General features: G+C 36.9%; 1 protein-coding gene across 2 annotated transcripts in view; it reads right to left on the bottom strand.

The window, feature by feature from the left end:
• Window positions 1-11,876, bottom strand: part of LOC128888033 (protein cortex-like) — a 353,171-nt gene that overhangs the window by 123,919 nt on the left and 217,376 nt on the right. The window lies entirely within an intron of this gene.

Raw genomic sequence — 11,876 nt, forward strand, 5'->3', positions numbered from 1 at the left:
CTACTTCCTTAAGAACATATATGTAGTTTATACATCAATCCACTCTCATTGCGTTAGAGCAATTAATAATATAAGCAACTTTTACATCTATTGATTTTTTCATAAACCACTCTTCAGATGTAAAGAAAACCAGATGAAAACATACACTTACACACACGAATTCATTCATATAAAATACTAGATAGTTGAATAAAGATTGTACTTTTTGGAGAATTCTATAAAATTTAATGAACCTCAACACCTTGAGTATAAACGTCGTTACTTTAAACTTCATAATTTTCTAATAAACCACTCCTCGAATATTAAATAAACCAGAGCTTACATGCTAGTATATTTTTAATATAAATTATTATACTCAAAATTTGGTGTATTTCTATTTGGCAAATAATCCATTTCTACAGGGGATCAACATTGTAAAAATCTTGTATCCGTGAACTATGCGCCTCTGCTTTAAGTGTGTCAAAAAATGATACACAATATATTTTACTTGGATTTTCAAAGTTCTCTAACTTGCGTAACACTGCTTTTGTGTAACATACATTATTTTATTTAGCAATATTAGCTTTGCAAGAATCTTGGCCAAAGAGTTTCTGTAAATAATCTCCCGTATCCCATAAGTAATAAATCCAATCAATAGAAACAGTTTAATTTCGAATTACTAGTAAATATTGCTTGTTATGACAAACCAAACATTGTTAAATAGCATAACTAGCATCGTATAAATTAATTAATTAAAAATTTTCGTATCATATTATATTATGTCCCTTTTAATAATACATATATTCTTGCAAAAATATTTAAACAAATTAATTAAAATCATACGCGTTCTGCAATTGTATGATTATTAAATAATCCCGAATAAAATAAGCGTCAATTTTTGTAATCTGCAAATTCGCAACGTAGAATTCTCTCCTTCTACAAGGAAGGAGTTAGAGGGAGGGGGAGCGGTGTCTGTAAAAGATTGTTAAAACCGCTGGCCTGAATTTAAAAGATTCTAGAATACTTGAAAACCATTGTCTTTAAAGAAACCATACGTGCAAAAGTAGCCCGAGCGATTCGTAAAATGATTTGTGAAGACTCGATTGTGCTGACGGTCCAAGTGTTCGTTAAACGACAAATCGGTTCGGTCATTCACAAGCCTCTTCCCAGCTCCCCTCGTGCAATTTATCGCCGTAATGAAACTTGGGCGGACGGAGGTGGCGGGCGGGGATCCCGCGAAGAGGGAAAAAAGGAAGAAACGGCTACCGGTCATCTGCATGACGAATAAATAGGCTCGCATTACCTGTTCGAACACGGCAGTTTATATCGGGTGATCGCGAGATAAGTTAGGTAGCGGCGCGGCAGAATCACTCGCGATTAAAATCGTTGCACTCCTTCCCCTCCTCTCCCCCCGCTGAAACGCCTTTTCCATTGCGATTCTGGCTCCATTAGTAAGCGTGACAGTGTAATTAAGCTAATGCGTCGCTTTTCTCGGAGGTTATATTCCCACTCCCGATCCGTTTAGCGTTTCTTTTCAGTATTAACCATTTGCCGCATAACGTGCCTGAACCTAATAAAACCAATCCTCGCAAAGTTAACTAAAAATAAATTTAGCACTATTATTTTGCTCGAGCGAATATAGCAATGTGCGCGCGTAATGTGATATAATATTTTCTCTTTTGAAATAACGAGGAACGATAATAAATAGTTATGACTCGAATGTTGATAAAATTTGTAGCTTGGATACGTGATAAAGAGTCATACTCGAGACTCTTTATGTTTCGTTGTTAAAGTCGTATTTTGTTTCATGATATATCATTCATTGTTTCCTTCGAGTAGTCTGTTTCGGTTTGACTAAGTCAAACCAGAAATTCTCTACCTGTGCTTCGTACATTGATAATTGATTGGCGTGATTTTCGAACAGTGAGCGAGACGCTGTTATATGGTTTCGATAATGACTTATTTGACCCATTCACTGCCAGACAAATTTAAAGCGTTTGCCTTGGACGTCAAGATTTAATGCAGATGTGTAATCTAGAATGAGAGAATGCTTGGAAAAATAATTCCTTGACGGACATTGTGAATAAACCCCAAGTCGTTATTCCACGATCAAGGATGTTGCGAATGATGCCTCGCGACAAATAACGTATGCATTATGTATCTGCATCTGATATTTATTTCTTGTACATGTTCTTGTGCATAATCGCGTCGTAATGAAAGCATCGTAAAAGTCTGTAAATGGATCGTATTACTAGCTTTTTCATATTAAAAACATATCTTTAAGCTCCAGGAATGTGAAATCTGTTCAGGAAGAGCGCTTGAATGACGAACTCCTCCTTAAAATTTAATACAGACGACGTGATCGGTTCATTTAAGTTATGGAGTCGTTTTGTTATGAATACCAAATCAGCAAAAAGTCGTTAATAGATCAGGATACGGTAATACAGGCACCTTGCTTCATTCCATAAATTCTTGAAGAAGATAGTCCTTATAGTGGGACTATAGTTTTTCTTTCATTCATTTTTTTGTATCTTCGCATAGAAATCACAAACTGTCACTTCCATTTTCTAAAATTGCTCGTATGCTAATTGTGGAATGGATATGCTAAAGAGGACATGTATTAAAAATAAACGGATTCTGATGGTTTCATAATTAGATGTTCTGTATCATACAAGATGACTATTTATACATATTGTATTATCAGAAAGTAACTATCATAAAACAAAAAAACGTGAAGCGTTTAACATTATTCTTTTGTGAAAATTGTTTTCTTTCCTATAATAGAGGACATGGTCCCCTGAAATAAACTAAATTCTCTTTTTCAAGACAATTAGTTTCTTTGAAGGACATAGAAAGTTCAATCAATTTTAAAATTATAAGAGACTTTCTCATTACAACATAAAATGAAATATACACCTAACGATTGTCTAATTATGTATTTTTCGCAGTACAAAGTTATTATCTGTGTAAATTAGATCTGTATATAGAGAAAGAGAACATTTGTCATTATTAATTTGTGATACACTGACTAAACACGCCATGTTGTAATCTCTTTTAGCAATAGCTATCTTAAATTATGTGATCGATACAAAAATTATATATTGACTTTTAAAAGCGTATTTTCTTACATGCAATTCCATCATTATGTTATTATACAGTTCCTCTTGCTTCGATAAAGTATAAAGAAGGATGTATTTTCTCTCTCTTTAGATTTTATTCTACAACCGATCATACCGAATAGGGCTAACCCAACGATAGAAATATTTATATTCGAATAAACTAGACTTAACCATGCTACAATTAACTTTTTACGTATCTTTACACGTAATATTCATCGACGTGGAAAGAATGACGAAAGAACGCCAATCCTCGAGTGTTTCGATACCTCCACGGTTGGTTGTGCAAAAATTTCGTCAGTCGATGCAGCACGCCCATGTTTCGATAATTTCCAGCGTTGCCGGGGAAACTCATTATTCGCGTGAACATAGCGATTTGTGTTAGTCGATCGGCGGATAAGTTACGGAACGTCGGACAACGCCGGCCACAATGAAAGCCGCATACCTGCATCGACAGGAACTTTATGTTTGTCGTGGACGTCGATGAGAGTAGCTGTTAAGTTTCTCTTCTTAGATCAGCGTCTATCGCGAAAGGAACAGGTGCGCGCCGGTACAGAACGATCCGTGAAAAATAAGGGAGAAAACTGTTGTGATGTATGAAACTGAAATCAATTTTCTACCCGGTTCCTTATTCTCAATGCGTGTTTATTAACGCGTTGAAAGTTGCCAGAAGGCTCGAAAAGATGAATTCTGCCATTCGCGTTGAGAAACTTAGTTAACAAACAAGGTGTAAGCTCGTTGATGTTTGGCTCGAAATATAGAGCAAATTGTTTTGTGTAATTATGGATGAGGACAGAAGGTTTTAGGAATGAGATGAGATTTCAGGTGATAATAGGAAGTTGATCGTCGAAGCAGTAAACAGAAATCAAAGTTTTAGAATTAAATAGCAGGTGACGCTTTGGTTACTTAATGTAGTTCTGGTTTGAGTCATAAAAACATGAAAAATATTGAATGGGGTACTGTATTTTGTTTTGCTAGTTTCAAGACAATTTTCATATTTTTTTCAGTCGAAGCACTTGATATGAACTTTTGAAATTTGCTACGATTATCTATACACGTACACTGCAGTTTAAACGCATGTGTGTTCTTTTTTAATTTTAATAACTATCTGAAAAAGTTATGAAATTATTCATGAATTTCGATTAACCTTATGTACTCTATTTTGTACCATAATCTAAATATATTTGACCAATAATTGATTAAATACTATATAAATCACTCTAACAACTACATTTACAAGTCTCGGAATTCTGACTAATAATTTTTATATCGTTTATGGGTTAATATTGTTCCACCCTGGTTGTAGTAATTCCCATGCATGTTTTAAAAAATATCTGTCCGTCCATACGTAATAGAATATAATCTTCCGTAAAAAATAATTTCATCAAAACTGGTAATTTTTAAGATATCAAAAATATTCTAGTTCACGCTATAGCCAAAAGTCTATTTTATATTTATACAAAATTTTAATATTAATTGAAAAACAGCGTTTCGAGAAAAACGTATTTGAAGTTTCGCGTTTAATCACCCTATTGAGACGATCTAAGATTAATAATGAATCACATAAATGGTAACTATGCCAATTTTAGAATATTTTACTATAATGCGGTAGAAATATTTTGATGACCTTGAGCAACAAGAATATAACAGAAAATCTTTGCTTTAACCCCCCAAAAAAAAAGAAAATAAAAGAGTATCCTCTTCAATGAGACTAACAATAAGTGCTCGGTATGGCTACAAGTTAAATAAATAACAGCAACCCTCTTCAGTATCGAATATTTCATGTTTAAATGATTACATAATTTGTCACTCTATTATTCAACCACAACGAAGGAATAAAATTAATGTCTTAACGTTGCGTGATTTCTTCTTGATCCGAGCTAGTTTCTTATTCAAACCTTGTGAAAAATGAGTGTAGTGAATTCTTATTCTAACCGATACTTAAATCGCTCTGACGATATTGTATCTACATACGTATATCATCGTCTTCCATGATCTTAATTTACTAAAAGCACTTTAGTACCTCAACATACAAACTAACAATAACGCACAACCCTGACCATAATGTTGCATACTCGAATATAAGAATGAATCCTTTAGCTCCGAATTCAACAAAACACAATCAAGTCACCCACGTGTCCCTGATAGGATTAAGTTCCTCGCGTTTTCACTTCTCTATCGGAACATCAACTTAAACCGAAGGATTCAGGAAAGCCATCGATAAATTCACCAGGAGTCCAGGAGTTCGAGTCCTCTTCAAAATTCCTCGAGGAAGATAAGCAACATTCTCACGAAGAAACCGCGAACTTTCACACGACTCGATTTCACAACACCGTTTCGCATATTCCAAAAACCTTCGCGAGATCACATCGCAGACAAGATCGGTGATATATTTAGCACCTTTCGACAATACCGTCGAACACAACACCAGCTAGACACTTATAGTAACCCCTCCCCTTCCGCCAATTGTAGGTAGAGTTTGAATGCAAACTATCGCGGGAATTATTTCTTGGCCCAATGAGAACGATTTACCGACGTCCACGAAGCCCAGCTGGTCTGGATATTCTGGGCTGGGTTCAAGGGTTACGGAAAATATCGCGTACCCTTGTTGACCGCGCAGACGCGGAACACACGTACGCGCGATTCGTGGCGTTGATAAATAGCGTTGCAAACTGCAGCGCGCTGCAGACGGCGGCGGACGTAATTGACCGATTGCGGGTTGCATCGCGGAAATAGACATTGGACGATGGAAATTGAAAATACCTATGGATACTCGTAGCAATTGTTTGACGCTATAGTATTTTATCTATCATTACGGATAAAAATATATGAGGTTCGATTTAAAAAATTGAGAGTGACCTTGGTATCTTTGTTAGAAAATATGTTGAAACCGTTTAAAAAGTCACTCTCGCTCTGTGATAATGTACAGTACAATAAACAGTATAGTACATTTTGCTGTCAATTAAAATTTTATTCGTGAAATTATTCTAACAGTACACGCAGCTCTACCTGCTATCTTAAATGTCAAGATTTGCATGAAACAGCGCGGAAGTTTGTGAATGAGTTCTCGCAAGTGCTTCGCTGTATTTCTCGTAAATCGTAATCAGAACAGCCGATGTACTTTGCAGAGATCGAAAATTTGCAATCTTGAGCAGTAAATTGATCTTATCGAGGCATTACAGACAGCATCTCAAGCATGCATCTTGTACAAAAATATCTTGAGGTATTTCATTCGGCTGTTTCCATACGGTAGCTCGCATTATCGTCGGTTCTCGAGCCTTATTAATTCCACTAAGTAAATGATAATTGTCATTCGACACGTTAAGTTTTCGTCGGTTTACACACGACTGTGACGCGTGGAAAACCGAACGGAAACGAATTCTCCTGACAGAGATAACCGAACAGGAATTTGCGAGACGTGCTAGCGACGTATGCAATTAAAAATAATTAATTACCCGCCATTACATTGGCACGCTCGAAAAAGTGTCGAACTGGAAAGCATGCCCACGCGAATTCGTGACTCTTGAGATCACGGAACATAATTAAAATAACATTTGTGAAATTTTTCGTTTCTACATACTTCCAAATGTTCCTCGTTTGAATTATTTTTCATACTCTGTCATGGAATTTGAATTTTTCTATGTTCAATTGTTACACATTTTAATAGAAGGATTGGTTACAAAATTATATGCTGAACTGAAATTGGTCTGTGAAGGAAGTGAGAAATAAACTACTTTCGAGAATAAGTTTCAAAATCTATTGCATTTGAATTGAATAATTATATATTGGGTTTTGATTGAATCGTGTTACAGAAATTTCATAATTAGTCTAAAATGGTCTTCAAGCAATCAACTGAAATGAGTTTCATATATTGGAATTGTTTAGTTAGTTCTTACTGCTACTGATCAAATTTCATGTTCATAGATTACAGCTGATGTAGCTCATGCGAGGTACAGTAATATTTTCAATTTGTGGCTAAAATTAATACTTTTTAAATTTAATGGTAAAAGTTTTTTCAAAATTCGATTAATTCTTAAAAATGTTATATTTCGTATTAGGAATTCAAAGGAATTTTTCATAACTAATATTGTATGTAGATAGTTGATTGTAACAATTTTATTTGCGTGTTTTCTATGTACAGAAGTTTTAAAAATACAACTCGTATTTTGAGGGAAAATCATCGTGTATTTGTAGCGATTAGCATTAACTTCCAGTTATTGAAGTAGATCTGTCCGAAAACTTCCAGTTATTGAAGTAGATCTGTAATTTGGCTAAATATGCTGATAAATACTTGACTGACTGGTCAAGTTTCCATAAGCTTTTCTCACACTATGAAGGTAGGTAGAACCAGGTAGAACCTCGACTGTTGTAAGAAATAAAAGCTGCCATTCTTGCACTGATGGAGATTCCTTCAATAATAAAGGTAACTGGTTGAACGAGTAGTATAGTACATGTCTATTCATCCTAATACAATATATGTATATTACTATTATCACCAACCCTATTTATTGCTTAACGTTTATCCATATAATGAACGAGGATACATAAGAAAACAGCAATTTGACCATACACCAACTGCCAGACGATCATATCAAAACCAAAATCGTGGTTTGGGCCACAATTTCTTCAACCCTGCTTTAGTGAATCTAGGACAAAGCGTCGTAAGATCAGAACTTCTTCTTACCAATGACATTAATTCATTATTTACACTGCACTATTAAAATACTATCAATATCTATAACCTCATCACTACGCAAAACACTCGAATGCTCACATCCTCGAACAGAATTCAAATAATATTTACCTGATACTTGAATCACCGAACGGTTTGCTGTTTTCCGAGCACAGAAAAGTTTAACAAGCCCTGCTTGCTTAACAAACTTGCTCTAACCCTACTCGATCTCGGTAACAGGGAAGTTTTACTGCCGCGATGGCGGAGAATTACTCCCCCTCGCCCCGTGTTGAAAGCTCCGTGGCTAGTTCTTGAGGTTCTCGGTCGGCCCACGCAGCGCCATTAACATCCGAAAGTAAACCTTCTTCCCGTCCACAAATCTCCACCGGTGAAGGGAACCAATTTAGCGACGGTCAACCCCGCGCCTCAACCCCCCACGCGGGTATCGTTAACCCCTGGAACTCGGGTACTCGACTACTCCGCGGTCGCTGTCACTGGCCGATCGGCTCCCACCAGGAAACCGCCCAGAATCGTAAAAAGGCACGGACGATGTCGGACGTCGTGCACCGATACGTCGTAAGAACGTCCGCACGACCTTCTCTGTGGGCGACCCTACGGGTTAGAGCGCGCGGAGAAAAAGCTTAAAGCGGCTGCCACCGGTCGTTAGGTTGACGTTTACGTTTCGCGTTTAACGAAGCACGCCGGAGCAATGTCGTACCCTAACGATCGATAAAGTATAACGTCGTAGAAAGAAAGGGGCTGAGGGGAGGAGGGCATCAGAGCGTCGAAGACCAGGACTCGCGACTTGAGCAGACGAGGTAAGAGAGGAGGACTGGGGTGTTCGAGCACCACCTCGCAGGAATTGGGGATAGTTTAACCCTTTCCTTGTTGCCGAGGTATGTATGTATGTAGGATTCAGATAATAAGTGGACTGTACTTAACCAGTTACCCGTGGCGCCTCCTTTTGAGAGCGCGCACCTACATATATGTAGGTGATGTCGGGTGATGACGAGTATACTTGTCAAGCACAGCTGACTACTTAAGGGAAGTATGTATGAGATAGAGAAGCGGAAACTTAGTTGAAACATCGACGACTCGAGATGAGGATGCTATATCGTAACAACTTGGGCAGCGATAGGGTGTGAATGAGAGAGAGAAAGAGAGAGAGGGAGATGTAGGAGATTGTATCGAAGTTTCCTTGAATAAATTCAAAAAGATACAGTTGAACTAGCTAATAAACAGAGCGGGCGTGTTGAAAAACGCATACCGTTGAAATTTAATTTTTATTTTTATTTTATCAAACCAAATTCTCGATAAACCCCAGCATTAACTAACCGCACGTCATCATTAATCATCTCAACTATATTTGAACCAATATTATATGTACTCAATATACATATACGAGACATGATCTGTTATCGTGTTTGTGTGCGCTTGTAGTACATCCATGCGTCATTGGCACCTGATAAGAATGCTGACGTTAGATTACTAGACGTAACTAGATTGCGGAAGTTTATGCATTCACAGCAACTGGAAAAATGAAATAAATGTTACAAGGTTTAGAAAATAAGACATCCTTTAATTTAAATTTAATTTCTTTATTTACATATATCTGTAGAAATTTGAATTTGCATAAACATCAGAGTCTAGTCGTAACGTTTTTTGATATTCGAGAAAAATAGGGCTTCGTCATTTTCTTTGTAGCGTGACCGACGTTCTCCATTAAATTAACCGAATAAGATATTTGAGGCTATCATATTGCTATCATATCATTTGAGGCTATTATATTTGTTGATACTAAACCGTATCCTTTTTCCTTCAGAGGTCCAATGACACACTGATATTGGGTGATGAGAAAATTATGCATGTGTAATTTGAAAAAATTGTACATGTGTAAAAATTATAGAACTATCCAGTATATCGTGTTATTGTCTCGTGAAGTGCTATTTAACCATTGGAACACGTGTACCAAAAGCAAATATAGGATTACCATCACAATTAAGTAGATACTTCCACAGTGTTAAAATCTCCTTCATGGATGAAGAGACGTAACAACTGTTTCCAGAGCCTCCAACTACACTCATTCGTGACTACTTCCACAGTGTTAGGACCTGTCAAAGCAATACTCTTCTAGGTAACCAGTTGAGAGTGCGGATGCATTAAAATGAAAAGAGTCTGTCTCTTCTACGAAGGAGATGGAGGAGTTGCTTCCTGAATTTCCATCGGGACGTCCAGGATTACTTTTTCGAACCAGCCCATATGTTGGTGCATTATCATCGCCAGGTTCTTAGGCAGAATGCTTTATCGAGGCCTGACTATGCTTTCGACAGCGCGTAATAGCGATGATTGTTCATTAGCGCCGAGCATCCTGAGCTTTAATGCATGTATCGGTACCCGTACCGGAGGCAGAGTAGCTGTGTTACGCTCCACGTCCACTCGCCAATGGCGCCCATTAGCATGGAACCCCACTTCTCTCTGCAGATAGACTAATGATCATGTCACCCGGCTCCTTAATTGCTAATTGATCTTGCGCCTGCACGTCCACATCCTGCGTCGACTACGCATGCTGCGACATCCGTCCAACCACTCGGTTTTATTCACTATTTATTCAAATTGCATTATACGCGATGTTATCGAACGTCTACCAGTCGACAAAAAAGACTAATTCTCGAACGGAATCTATGCTAATGGTAAAACCGAGTGGGAGGTGTTTATCCGTAACGGCATCAATTTACAATGAGTCAACGCGGAGTTATGAAGTTACACAGATATCTTTTAAAAGAATTCGAGTGGGTTTTAGTAAAGGTTTAGTTTCGAAATTGCAATTGATTTTTTGAGGATTCAATTGTTCCAAATATGTAAGATGCAGAAGTTGAGGAATTCCGCTTTCGACTCTATGGAATTAGTTAATCAACTTGTCATATGTTAAAAGCAATAATGTTATATTTGTGTAATATAACCTGCAGTATTTTAGAATAAATAAGAAAATTGAATAAATTTATGATTATGTTTTTTAAATTGGCTTTACTTCATAAAGGATGTTATCATTTTATTGTAACCTGGTGATACAGTTAGGAAAATTGTATGCATGTATATCACGAATAAGATTTTATATGGAAAGATTACATTTCGCAAAAATAGTTTGTAAAAAGTAGTTTTTAAATTCCTTTAAATTTGGAAAACGATGCTAAATATTACAGTTTAAGAAAGTATCAATATTTTCTTGAATGTGCTTTAAATTTCCAAAATAGTCAAAACATTTGAATGCTAGTTATTGCAAGCTTAACACAGACAGAGAGTGTTTGAGATAAATTCACGGCAAATTGCATGCAATCATCGCGCATCTGCGATGAATCTTCAAGGTCTTATAATAAAGTATACAACGGAAAAGTAATTGTCATTTAATCACTAATCTAAAAAATCCTTTTGTAGTTGATTGATAATTCTATTAAAATTGTCATTTAGTAGGGCTTCCAAATTTAGTTTATTTAGTTAGGGATTCCAAATAATCCCAGAACTATAATTTATCCACAACAGAAGTTATTCTAGAGTTGGTAAATTCAAAATAATAGACAGATAATTAGGATTGTTGAATTCTGAACAGGTTACGAAAATAAATACTACCATAAATGTTGGATTACATCGTTCCTAATTGTGTAGAAATAAAATTTGAATCTCGATGGAATTTTCACGATTATTAGTCTAGTAGTCAATGTGTTAACCATTACGTATATAGTTGAGTTGGCGGATAATAATGAATTTAGTTTAATGTAGGGCTCCCAAACAACCCCAGAATTAAAATTCATCCTCAGCAGAAGTTGGTCCCAGGGTTGATCGATCAGAAAGATAGCTAAGCTGTCGGGTATCTTCGGGGCAACGACTTCCAGGGACTAACCGCTCAGTTTCACGCTGCGTGAGAACATCCACGTTGATTTCACACGTACTTTCCCCGGCTGCGTGACATTTCTCCGGGGTCCTCTCTTTTCTCAGGATATCGCGATCCACGGGACGGCTGAACTTACGATCGAACCCGAACGATCTTTCTCTGCTCACCTATGCACGCTCTCTCTCTCTCTCTCTCTCTCTCTCTCTCTCTCTCTCTCTCTCTC

This window comes from Hylaeus anthracinus, unplaced genomic scaffold, assembly GCF_026225885.1.
Source record: "Hylaeus anthracinus isolate JK02 unplaced genomic scaffold, UHH_iyHylAnth1.0_haploid 11989, whole genome shotgun sequence".
In the NCBI taxonomy this organism is placed as follows: Eukaryota; Metazoa; Arthropoda; class Insecta; order Hymenoptera; family Colletidae; genus Hylaeus; species Hylaeus anthracinus.